Raw genomic sequence first — 12,324 nt, 5'->3', positions numbered from 1 at the left:
AGTTAGGAGGAATGGAACGAGTAACCCTCCAAGTGGATGTCATGGGTTGAGATTGTTATATTAGATGCTCAGAGATGAGATGTCTCTAGGAGAAGTATGAATTCTATGAGGGGAACATGTCATATAATAGGATATAATTCAATGATAAAGGGAGCAATAGTGGTAGAGGGGGCAACCAAGATTTTCGCAAGAGGATCTGCTTTAGTGTCAAAGGGAGCACCCAATTAGGGTGACCTAAATGATTTGTGGTGAAGGATCCAATGAAGGAGCTATCAATTTTATGGTTGAGCCAAGGAATTTAGTGAAGCATGTGTTGAGGTACATTGTGGTATAATTGGATATGGTTTGAGACATGTATCAGGTGTTGAAGTGAGGATGTAGGATATGTTGATTCATATTGGACAAGAGTGAAGAGAATAGAAAGATCACCTTAGGGTGTTGCTTCAACATGGAATCAACTATTATTTCCTAGTTTAGTGGGAAGTATAAATTTGTCACACTTAGTACAGTAGAGTCATAGTACATCATAGCTAGTGTCACAAGGCATGAAGGAGTGTGGATTTAGAAGCTTCTTGCAAGAATCTTTCATGATGTTAGTTCATCTTAGACATGGTGTAGAAGGGAGTAGTGAAGCTCCAATATGTATCCACAAATGAGATACATTCTCACCAAGCTTATATCAAGAGAAAAGTTTGTATACTTCAAAGATAAGATTAGCATGATGTAGAATGTATCCCTCATTGAGAGGGAGTGCTGATGTATTTGTAGGATTGGGAAGACCATCTTTTGAGAAGCCATGCTAATTTGGATGGGTCATGCTAATTTTACCATGAGAGATGGATACATTCACATAATAAGCTATGAAGGAATTTTGCTAGGTCATGCTAATTTGACCATGGATGAATGGCCTAGGGAAATTGGAGGATTAGAAATATATTCCCATGATAAGACATGAAGGACTTTGGCTAGCACATTATCATTTGAATAGAGGAGACTAATGTAATTCACCTAAGAATATATAAAATATTATGGATGAGCCATGTTGATTTGACCAGGGGTGAATGGTCCTAGGGCTGATCCTCTCCTTAGAAGCCATGAAGGACTTTGGCTAGTTCATGCTGATTTGACTAGAGGAGATTGTTACATTTACCTAAGGAGCCCTGATGATTTTGTTGGGCCATGATAATTTGGACAAGGGTGAATGACCTAGGATACTCACATTGCCTATTCAAGGATGGAATGATCTATAGACGTGCATGTGAGGAGTCACATTTCATACTCTAGGATGGAGTGATCTATAGACATGCATGTAAGGAATCATATTGTTTACTCTAAGATGAAGTGATATATATATGTGCATATGAAAAGACATTACATCAACATGGCAAGCTCATGAACTTTTCTTATGCAGGAAAAATTTTAGCTAAGGAGAAATTTGTTTGCAGCCAAATAAAACACCTACCTTTCTAAAGGGAGTGTTGACCATTTGTAGCATCAGGAGGTATTCCTGAATGGATATAGAGGACACAAAGTTAGCCGAAGAAATTAAAAATTAAATTTATATTTTGGAGCATCAGGTTGGCCTATGAAGTCAACTCGGCCTAGGAAGGTGAAAGGATGTTTCCCTTGGGGCATTTCACTCATTTGACTTATATAAATAGGCATTGTGATGCCTAATTGTAAACCATCCAAGAAATAAAGTTTTAGCAAGAAAAAATGGTTTTAGATATCATCCCCTTTTCTCTCTTTAGGCCACATGTGTGGAGGAGAAATTAATTTAGTTATATCTTTGTTTAATCAAGTTGAACGAGAATTTACTGAGCAATTTGATCACGAAACCCCATATCATTTACTGCAGGGTTGACCAAAGGAGTTGAGCACAGGTCACGGGGCCAAAATTTGACCATAGACTACAGGCTCTGGCTAAATTCTTGACCACTATTGAATCTTTATTGTTTTGGTTGGTTTCACTATAATTTCCTTGTTGAAGATTTGACAAGGGTTGACTAGTATTTCAATTGAACCATGGGCACATATTTCTAGAAAAAATGTTGATTTTGTAAACCTTGTTGAAGAATAATTTATCCCAAAGAAAACTTGTTGGGTTTTCTCCCATGGTTGGGTTTCTCAGGGTAGAAATATTGTCTCTATTTTGCATGGTTATATTTCTATGATCTTTACTATTTCTATTGCATTTACTGTTGATATTTTTTGAAGTGTAATTGCTCAAAGATATCAGTAGCATAAGAAAATTGTGTGTAAATCATTAGGAAGTAATGATCTGGTATAAGATTGTATTCTATTTTGCATCTTGTAGAAAAAGAACATCTCCTTCATTGAAAGGTTAGAGGCAACCATAACACTTTACCACTGATTGTTTCTTTCCACACTCATTTAGTACTACAACTACTTTTTCTATTAATGCATCTAGTATTGATTAGGGTAGATATTTATAGGGACATATGAACATAATAGAGGAGTAGTTTCCATCAAATATTGAATCCCAAAAATTATGTGAAAAAACCCCATTACACATATAAAAACTACGTCAATGTATTCCCCAAATAGAGGAGATGACCAAGTATGAATTCAAAATGGACAAAACAATTGGCTCTATATAGTATATGAAATATTTTGTAATCATTGGCCATATTTATGGGCTCTATCATTTATGAAAATATGTTATCAAATGGATAAATACCCACTAGAAGCTAAAGGGCTAACCTTAAGCTTGGCTATAATGTATTTTTTAACATATTTTTTTAATTACAGACAAATTAGGAAAAAATGTTTGAAGAGGGGCCCTATTTCTTCCACTCCATAGGTCTCTATTTTAGATACTGTACTTACAAGTTCAATATTGAGAAAGAAGACTTCACATTTTCACTAGCATTAATATCACTCTATTTTCTCCCTCTTTAATACTTACACACACAAAAATTAGAGGGAATAAAAAACATGATTATATCTTTGGTCAAAGTGTCTAAACCTACTAAATAAGGTATGCACACAAAATTTGTGAGAATTTGTGTATATATGAATGCATATTCCCCTATACCTACATCTTTCTATATATACCATCATTATTCCATGTGGATCCAACCACTAGAATACAATTGCATGCCCTTTAGATGCCAGAAATTCCATGAGCACAACCACTTTTTTTGGGATTATTCGTTGAAAAATATACCAAAGGAAACTCACCAAGAAGTAAATAAGGATGTAGGTGTGTTCATGAAGGATACTAGTTTAAGACTCTAAAGAAGAAAACAATAGGTTGAACACAATAAGAAAACACAAACTAGAAATGCATTTTTAACATTAGTGAGATAGGAGGAGGAACCACAAGAGGGTAACCCTCCCATTAATCAAAATCCCACTTGGGAATCGAAAGGATAGGAATAAAAAAAGAAGGAACAAGATGAGATAAAGTGTAGGAATATCAACAATAATACAATAGGGGAAACAACCATCAACAATGCAATAGTTATGGAGGAAGAAGCTCTAGAAGATTTGAATGTAATAAAAATGTACTTCAATGACATTGAATTACAATATATCATGTAATGTTGTCATATAAAATACCTTCAATCCATTCTCAAAGAGCATATTTAGATAGTGTATAAAGATCTCCATAGGAATTAGAAAAACGCTCGAATGAGGGATAATAAATTGCAATAATCCTAGCAAGCTTAGGGATAACAAAAAAAAATATTAAGTCTCATAAGAAAATTGATAAATAAAGAAAATGAAAGGGGAAAAAACTCCAACTATTGGTTGCTTCGAGAAGTAGGATACTACATTGTTAGCTTGGGATATAATCTCCTTATAATGGATTCATCTCCACCCATGACATCCTCCCTCGTCATGAAGATAGTCTCATGGATATCATAGGTGTAAATAAAAAGGGAAATAAAAGCAGCTTATGTAATAATATTATAATAGAATCACTAGACATCATTCTCTTATAGGAAACCAAATTTTCCATGGAAAACCTCAGAACCCTTTCCAAATTTTTTTGGGGGTCTTGTGAATTGTTTTCCTTGGATTCCAAAGGTATGGAATCTAGAATATTGATCCTATGGAATCCAAGGGAAATAATTTTGGACGACTCCTTTACCATTAGATATAGTCTAATGACCCAATTTAGACTCATTGGGTATTTTGAAACAAGATTACTCACCATTTTATATGGGCCTTAGAGCCAAGTTGGAAAGTAAGACTTCCTTCAAAGTATCCACAACATCCAATGATAACTAGTCAAAAGTCATTAGATATTAGGTAGGGATTTTAATCTCATCACTCCCCTACAACAAAAAATGGAGGGTTAAGAATGCATGACCCAAAGATGGAGTACTTTAATAACCTTATATAGGAGCTTTGTCTTGTAGACGTGGAAACTATGAATGGTTTCTCCACTTGGATTAATAAGTGAGGAGGGTCCAACAAAATAGCTAACATACTCGATATATATATTATATTAGAATATTTGTTGCTTTATAGAAAGGATGATGAGGCCTCCATTCTTCCAGCAACAGGGTCTAATTATTAGCTAATCTCCATCAATATCAGCATAAGCCCGCCCCCTCGCCCCCCCCCCCGTCCCTCTCCCAAAAGAAAATCCCATTTCATTTCAAAATTTTTGGCTCAATAAATAAGAATTTTACGATGATAATTCAACTTGGTGGGAAGAATCAGACACGATGTAGGGCACACCTATGTACCAATTTCAATAGAGGATAAAGCATTTTAAGCATAGGCTAAAATTTAGGAACAAGCACATGTTTGGGAACATATTTTAGGCACAGAAGGATCTATAAGCTTAGATGCAAGAAGGTGAACAAAAATTAATAATAATGAGTTGCATTGAAGTGTTAGTTTACATATAAAAATAGTTGGTAGGGAAATTAGAGAAGTAGTATGCTCAAGAATAAATTTTATGGTGGAAAAAATATAGAATTCAAGGGATAGAAGAGGGAGAGCACAACAAAATATCCTTCCATAGGTCCATGATCCAACACTGACTATCCAAAAAGATTGATGACCACCCAATTTAGCACCTTTTTAGCACACACCTATGACCTTTTTTCACATGAAGATGCATTTTGTTAAAGGTACAATAATCTTTGTAATATTTCATTTTAATTCTCATTATTATGTGTTTAGTGCATTAATAACATTTCTATGCTAACCATTGGTATTTAGGAGAATAATATACTTAGTTACCTTCAAACAAAAGTAAAACACAAGCTATAACTCACCATGGATAGTTGTTGCAACTCATTGCTCGAACACATGTGTTGTAACTCCTTGTTGTTAGCTACTACAACTCGTTCTTCTAATGTAGATGCTGCAATTATGAGTGTTGTAACTTGGAAGTGCTAAAAATTTTAAGTGTTGTCACTCATGCTATGACTCGTGACTGCTACAATTCACACAACACCATTGCTACAAATGTTATGTAATGAGATCACAAAACATAAGAAAAGATAGATAAACAACTTGAAAATAAGCCTCTTCAAGGGGGGAACCCATTTTTACATCACATAAATGAACAATTCTTGGATAATTCAATTAAATACCTCCTTGGTATATATAGGAGTCTAAAGAGTCAAAATATAATTAGGTACTACGTAAAAATAATAATGTAAGGGAACATGATAACAATAGTAGCTTTCTATGGGGCACAATAATAACAATAGTGGGCTTCTATGGGGCATAACAATAAAAATATGGGGGCTACACTAGTATTATAGGGACCTAACATGCCCCTCTCCTTCAAAAAAGTGTTGTCCTCAATGGTTGAGTAGTTTTATATGCTTTTGTACAAAATACTCATCCTCCCATGTGGAATCTTCAGTGGGTAAATTCTTCTACTTAATGAGATACTCTGAAATTGATTTATTTTGTAGCTATTGTATTCTTGTTTCCATGATTTCTTTAGGTGCCAATATAATTTTTCCTTCCTCATAAAGTTTTAGAAATACAGTTTGAATTGGAATCTTGTAACCTATAACCTTTTTCAGACATGAAACATGGAAAATTGGTGTATTTGTGAAGATGAATATAGCTCCAATTTGTATGCCATAATACCAATATTTTCTAATACCTTATAAGGGACATATTACTTGGGTGATAATTTATTATCCTTCTTAGCTTGCTTGAGTGACATTTTTTTATGGTTGTAGCCGTAAAAATAACCAATCACCCACATCAAAACTTGTTTATTGTGATGCTGATATGCTTGTTGCTTCATTTGATTATGCATTAGAGTTAGCTTGTCCTTTAATATTTGGAGAACTTGTTATTGATTCTTAATGTGATATTCCACTACTTAAACCTTAGAAATGTACCTTAGATATGATGTGAAGGATGGTGGATGATATCTATAAAGCACCATAAATGGGGTGATTTTTGTTGCAGTATGGAAGGAAGTTTTATACTACCATTATGCCAGAGGTAACCACTTAACCCATTGTGTTTATTTATCATATACAAATCAATGAAGATATCCTTTCAAACTTTTGTTAAATGCCTCTGTTTTCCCATAAGATTGAGGGTGATAAGATGAGCTATGAGCCAATTGAGTACCAAGACAAGAAAATAATTTTGTCGAAAACTTTCCAGTGAAAATGGGATCTCTGTCACTTACAATTATCTTTGGGTTTCCATGTAACTTTTGAATTGTTTCCACAAATGCGGTAGAAGCTGTACTGGATTGGAAAGAATGAGATAACACAAAAACGTGTGCATACTTGGTAATTCCATCAACTGCCACCATGATGACACAATTTACTTTGGACTTGGGTAGACATGTGATAAAATCAATTGGGACCTCCTCTCAACACTGACCTGGAATGGCTAATGGTTGTAAAATACCTTGGGTTTTAATTGTCTCGACTTTATTTTGTTGAAAAAGCAAACATTCATCCACTAACTTTTGAACATCATATTTAAGTCCATCCCAAAAAAGTTCCTTCTTGATATAGTGGTAAGCTTTTAAAATTCCCAAGTTCCCTCCTATAGGAGAGGTGTGCAATTCCAAAAAGACTTTTTATTTGATATTGGAGTTCTTATATAGATATAAGTGATATTTGTACCATAGTGAATCATTTTTCTAGATTAAAGTATCATATGCACTAGGATCTGCTACAATTTTTGAATGAGTATCCACACCTCTTTGTCATTCTTTCATTCACTCGTTACTTCCTTTATCCAATTGGGTTGGATAATAGAAATGCACAAAGCAATGCCTCCATATCCCCATCCTTTCTTGGGAGTGCATCTACAACAAAATTTTGTTTCCCTTTTTTGTAGATGATTTTAAAGTCATAACAAAACATCTTTGTGACCCTTTTTTAGTACTATTCTAAAGATAATATTTGTTCCAAGAGGTATTTGAGACTATCATGATTTGATTCTACCTTGAAGTGTCTTCCAATTAGGTAAGGGCATCATTGCTTCAAAGCATGTATAATTTTCAGCATTTCCCTCTCATAAATGGGTTTGTGTAAATTCTTTCCATTGGATAACTTTCAAAGACAATGGGTCTTCCTTCTTGCATTACAACAACACCAATTCCATTTCCCGAGGAATCACATTCCACAATAAAGGTTTTTGTGAAGTTTGGTGTAGCTAAGATCAGAGCTTGGAACATTTCCTCTAAGATGCTCAAAGGCCTTAGTTACTTCTGCAATCCAAGAAAATGCATATATCTTCATCAGTGTCATTGGAGGTTATGTTATTTTCCCATGATTCTTAACATACTTGCTATAATACCCTGGAAAGCTGAGAAATCCTAGAACATGCCTTAAAGTTGTGGGGATTTTCCATTTCTTGATGGCTTTAATTTTGTTAGGTTCTTCCTTGACACCCTCATGAGATACAATATGACCCAAATTTTCAACCTCCTATACCCCAACGAAACATTTGGAGGTTTTTTCATACAATTGCTTATCCTGCAATAGTGTGAACAACTTGGCAATGTATTGAACATAATCCTTCCAAGGCTTATTGTAGATTAGTATATGATCAAAAAATACTAACACAAATTTTCTTAGGAAGGGTTTGAAAATGAAATTCATTAAACCTTGAAATGTAGAAGTTGAATTAGTAAGACCAAAAGGAATGACAACAAATTCATAGTGAATTTCATGTGTTATGAATGTTTTTCTCAAAATGTCTTTAGTCTTCATTCTAATCTGATGATATCCTAAATAAAGGTCCAGCTTGGTGAAGTAATTTGCTTCATGTAATTCATCAAACAATTCATCAACGACATGAATGGGAAATTTATCTTTAATAATGAGCTTGTTGAGATCCATATAATTCAGACATATACACTATGATCCATCCTTTTTGTGTACGAGTACTACTGGAGTAGAGAAAGAACTTTGGCCAGGTTGAATTATATCGACCTCTGGCATTTCTGAAACCATATGTTTAATTTCACTCTTTTGGGCATAGGGATATCTATACCGTCTGATGTTTAGAGGAACACTTCCTAGAATTAAGTGAATAACATGATCATGATCATGAATAGGTGGGAGACTCTTAAGAGTCTCAAATACCTTGGAATGATTGTCAAGGATTGTTTGGAAATCTGGACAAATGGGAGACTTAGATATTTGAACATCTAGTGAGCATAATTGTGTGATTAACATCATTGTTTCTTCCTCAAAATAGTTTTCATGCCAATAGAGCTGATTATCTTACTAGGTTTCACCATGATACCCCTTAATTCAATTTCCCTTCCTTCATAAAAAAATTTCAATTTTTTTCTTGAAAATTAGAATCTATCATCCCCAAAGATTGTAACCATTAGACTCCTAATACAACATCAACACCACCCATTAGAATGGAAATCATTAGACTATTCAATCCATATTCCCCCATGGTTAGATTGATATTATGACACTTCTATCAACAATTTATAGTTCCTCCATCCATAACCATCACTTGACACTCTGGTGCTGGATATAGAAAGCAATTCAAATCCTTGGTTATCTTCTAGTGAATAAAATTATGGGTAGTACCCAAATCAATCAATATTATTACCTTTTTCTTCTTGATATATCCTTCTATCTTGAGAGTTTGAGGAGCGGTAATTCCTTCCAATGCATTACAGTATATGGTTAGATTCATTTCTTCTTTATCAACCCTCAGTTTTGGTTCCTCGTGTATCTCTTCTTCTTTTGAAGTTTCTTGCTCCTTTTATTCTTCCTCTTCACAATCTATGTAAAGTAATTTCTTCTCAGCACACTTGTGGCCTTCAGTGTATTTGCTATCACAACTATAACAAATCCATTTTTCTCTTTTCTCCTCCAGTTATTGTGGTGTCAAAATTTTAGTTTGTGTAAAGCTAGGACAGAAAACACTTCTATCTTTATAGTTGTGAATGGTAGACCTCCTTGTTTCCATAAGTTTTCTTTCAACGTTTCTTGCCACCTTGAATGAATTCTGACTAATGAAATAGGTTCCCAAATGTGAAAATTATGTTGGATGCTATCCTTTAAAGTCCTTATGAAGACATCAATCATATACTCATCTAGAATACCAGTTACCTTGATATTCAATCTTTGGAAGTCCTCAATGTGCTCCACCATTGAACTCTTTTATTTGAGATTTATCAATTGATTAAAGAAGGTGTTTCTCTTTGTATCCTTATAATGTGTTATGAATTCTTCCATAATATTGGCCAAGTGACAAGTGATTTACAAGAACAAAGCCATTGATAGCACACAAACTGATTGGGTTCTAAATATAAAGATGCAATGCGTACCTTTTGTGTGTGTTGCACATGATGTAGATCAAAGAATTGCTCCATCTGTACTATCCATGTTACCATATCCTTGCCATTAAAATTCCTCATATCAATCTTCAGAATATGGTTTGTCTTCAACCCAATGTTAGAGTCTCTAAAATCATGATTCACATTGCGGTTGTTCTCATCTTGAGTTTCATGAAATACCTTATCACCATTAGGAAGAATTTCTTCTAACAAGTTTGCCAAACCTTCCTTGAACTCGTCCGTGTATACTTTTAAACCGTCCATGTCACATTTAATTTCTTATTTTAAATCATCCATATTGAAATTCACCATTTCTTGAGTTTCATTTTTGTTTCTCTTTGTGAGTAAAAATTGTTGCACTTGTTCCCATAATTTTGATATATCATGTTGCCTTTCTTCCTCTTCTTCATGCACCATAGTAAATATTTTTGAGGGCTAAGTGGGTGTAAAATTTTTTCCTTTGGAGGAATTTTGGAACCAATTAATTCTATATATGATTCACTGTGCTCTTTGAATGACTTCAAACTAATTTTTCAAATGAAATTTATGCAATTTTTAAAAATACACACCTTTTCGAGATTGATTTTGAACTTGTTGATAGGTTGATCTTAAAACTATTTTATATATGTGATTTCAACCCCCCAAGGTATAAAATTGCGTTTGATGGTAGCCCTATTTATCCTCATTCCAACCCCACTAGTTAGACCAAGATTGGATTCCTTAAGATAAAGTTATGCCAAATCTACCAAGATGACAAGTTTATGGATTAGTTCAGTAGAGTGAACTTGTACATAATGCCACATGTCACTATTTCCACTTTCGGTCCTGAAAATTGTACCCAAGAAACTAAAGTCCATTTAATTTCAACAAAGTTTTATGAAATTCAATTTCGATTCATGAAACTAAAATTATAACAATTTTCTCTGAGTCACCTATTTGAGACTGAATTTTGGATCATACAAAAACCCTAACTTCCATGAACCATATCTCTATGAAAATAGTAAATAAGATCTGAAATTTGTAAAAAATGTTCATAAATAATTGCACTCCAAGTGGTCAAAATTTCAGCTTTTTAAGCCTAAGAGATAAAAACTTATAGAAAAAATTCCAAGAAGGCATTTTAGAAGCAGCAAAACTCTAGGATCTAGAGCTATTATACCAAATGTTATTTAACTAGATTACAAAAAATAAGACAATATAGATAAACAACTTGAAAATAAACCTTTTCAAGGGTAAAACCTCCTTTTATGTTGTTGGAAACAATGTTAATACTAAGAGGGGTTGGTGAATCAATATTAAGGTTAATTTTCACTTCTATGCCAATTTATCTTTACTTAGTCAAATTTGGCATCCATTATATGAGAGAAACAATAAAGAAATAATTACAACAACTATATCAACCAATTCAAGCAAACACATCATGAGCATCAAACACATGAGACACAAAGGTTTAATGTGGAAACTCTTTCGGTAAAAAACCAGCTAAGCTTTCTTTTTGTTATTGATGTAAAAACACCTACTCTATTACATAAATTTGTTTATAAGCCACCACTCATAGTAAGAACCAACTCCTTTTATTTTTTTCTAGCACCCACTAGCAGGAAGCACCAACTCCCTCCTTTTGCAGACACCTGATCAACTTACCAGAAGCACCATGTGAAGCACCAACTTCACGGACTGTAACTCCTTGGATTTATGCAAGCACCAACTTACAAGAGGCACCAACCCCCAATATTTCTTCAAATACCCACTAGATATTGAAGCACTAACTTCCTGTATGTAGGCTCCAACCCACACTCAAAAGATAGACTTCTACTCCCTGTAATTGGAAATCACAATGGCTGATATCATCTATTTTCTCCTTAGCCATTTGCCCACACAGAACTCTCTATCCTCTACTCATTATGTAATAGCCCACTATTCTTCTCAACAGTCTACTAAACACAACTCTCTCAGTAATATATCCACACAAAATCATCATACCATTCTTGGCCCTCTACTCTCAACAACATACATTCAACACTTAGACCCTTCCGTTCTAGAGGCTCTTCTTGACTTGTTCTATTCACAAGTGCTTCTCGTCCTCTTACACAATAGTACAAGATCTCGAGCTTTCTTTCCACTGCATAGGCACTCTCAACCTCTTCTTTGTAGCATGGGCTCACTCAATATTTCCTCAACGATGCACTTACACCTACATAGATCTCCACATAAGTTACTGGAAACTATGTTGCATTCCACCTACTATGCTCAATTGCAATCCTAGGTTTTGTTCATCTCCCACACTAGGAACATTGCTCTCTTTCTTGACCATTATCTTTCCATTCATGGTGCCTGAGTGTACCTCTACATTGCTATCCATTCTATTGTTGCATCAAAATGCTTGATCTTTTTAGCCACATTAAACATTGGAAATGAGCTTGTTAGGTCCCTATACTAGTAGCATAGTCCCCTTATTGTTAATATTGTGCCCATGTAGTCCTCATATTTTTATTATTGTGCCCCATAGAAGCCCACTATTGTTATTGTTGTGT

Source organism: Pinus tabuliformis, chromosome 9, assembly GCF_031772625.1.
Source record: "Pinus tabuliformis cultivar Carrire ecotype Pingquan chromosome 9, CPIR1, whole genome shotgun sequence".
Taxonomy (NCBI): Eukaryota; Viridiplantae; Streptophyta; class Pinopsida; order Pinales; family Pinaceae; genus Pinus; species Pinus tabuliformis.
Note: the sequence above shows the minus strand (reverse complement) of the source record.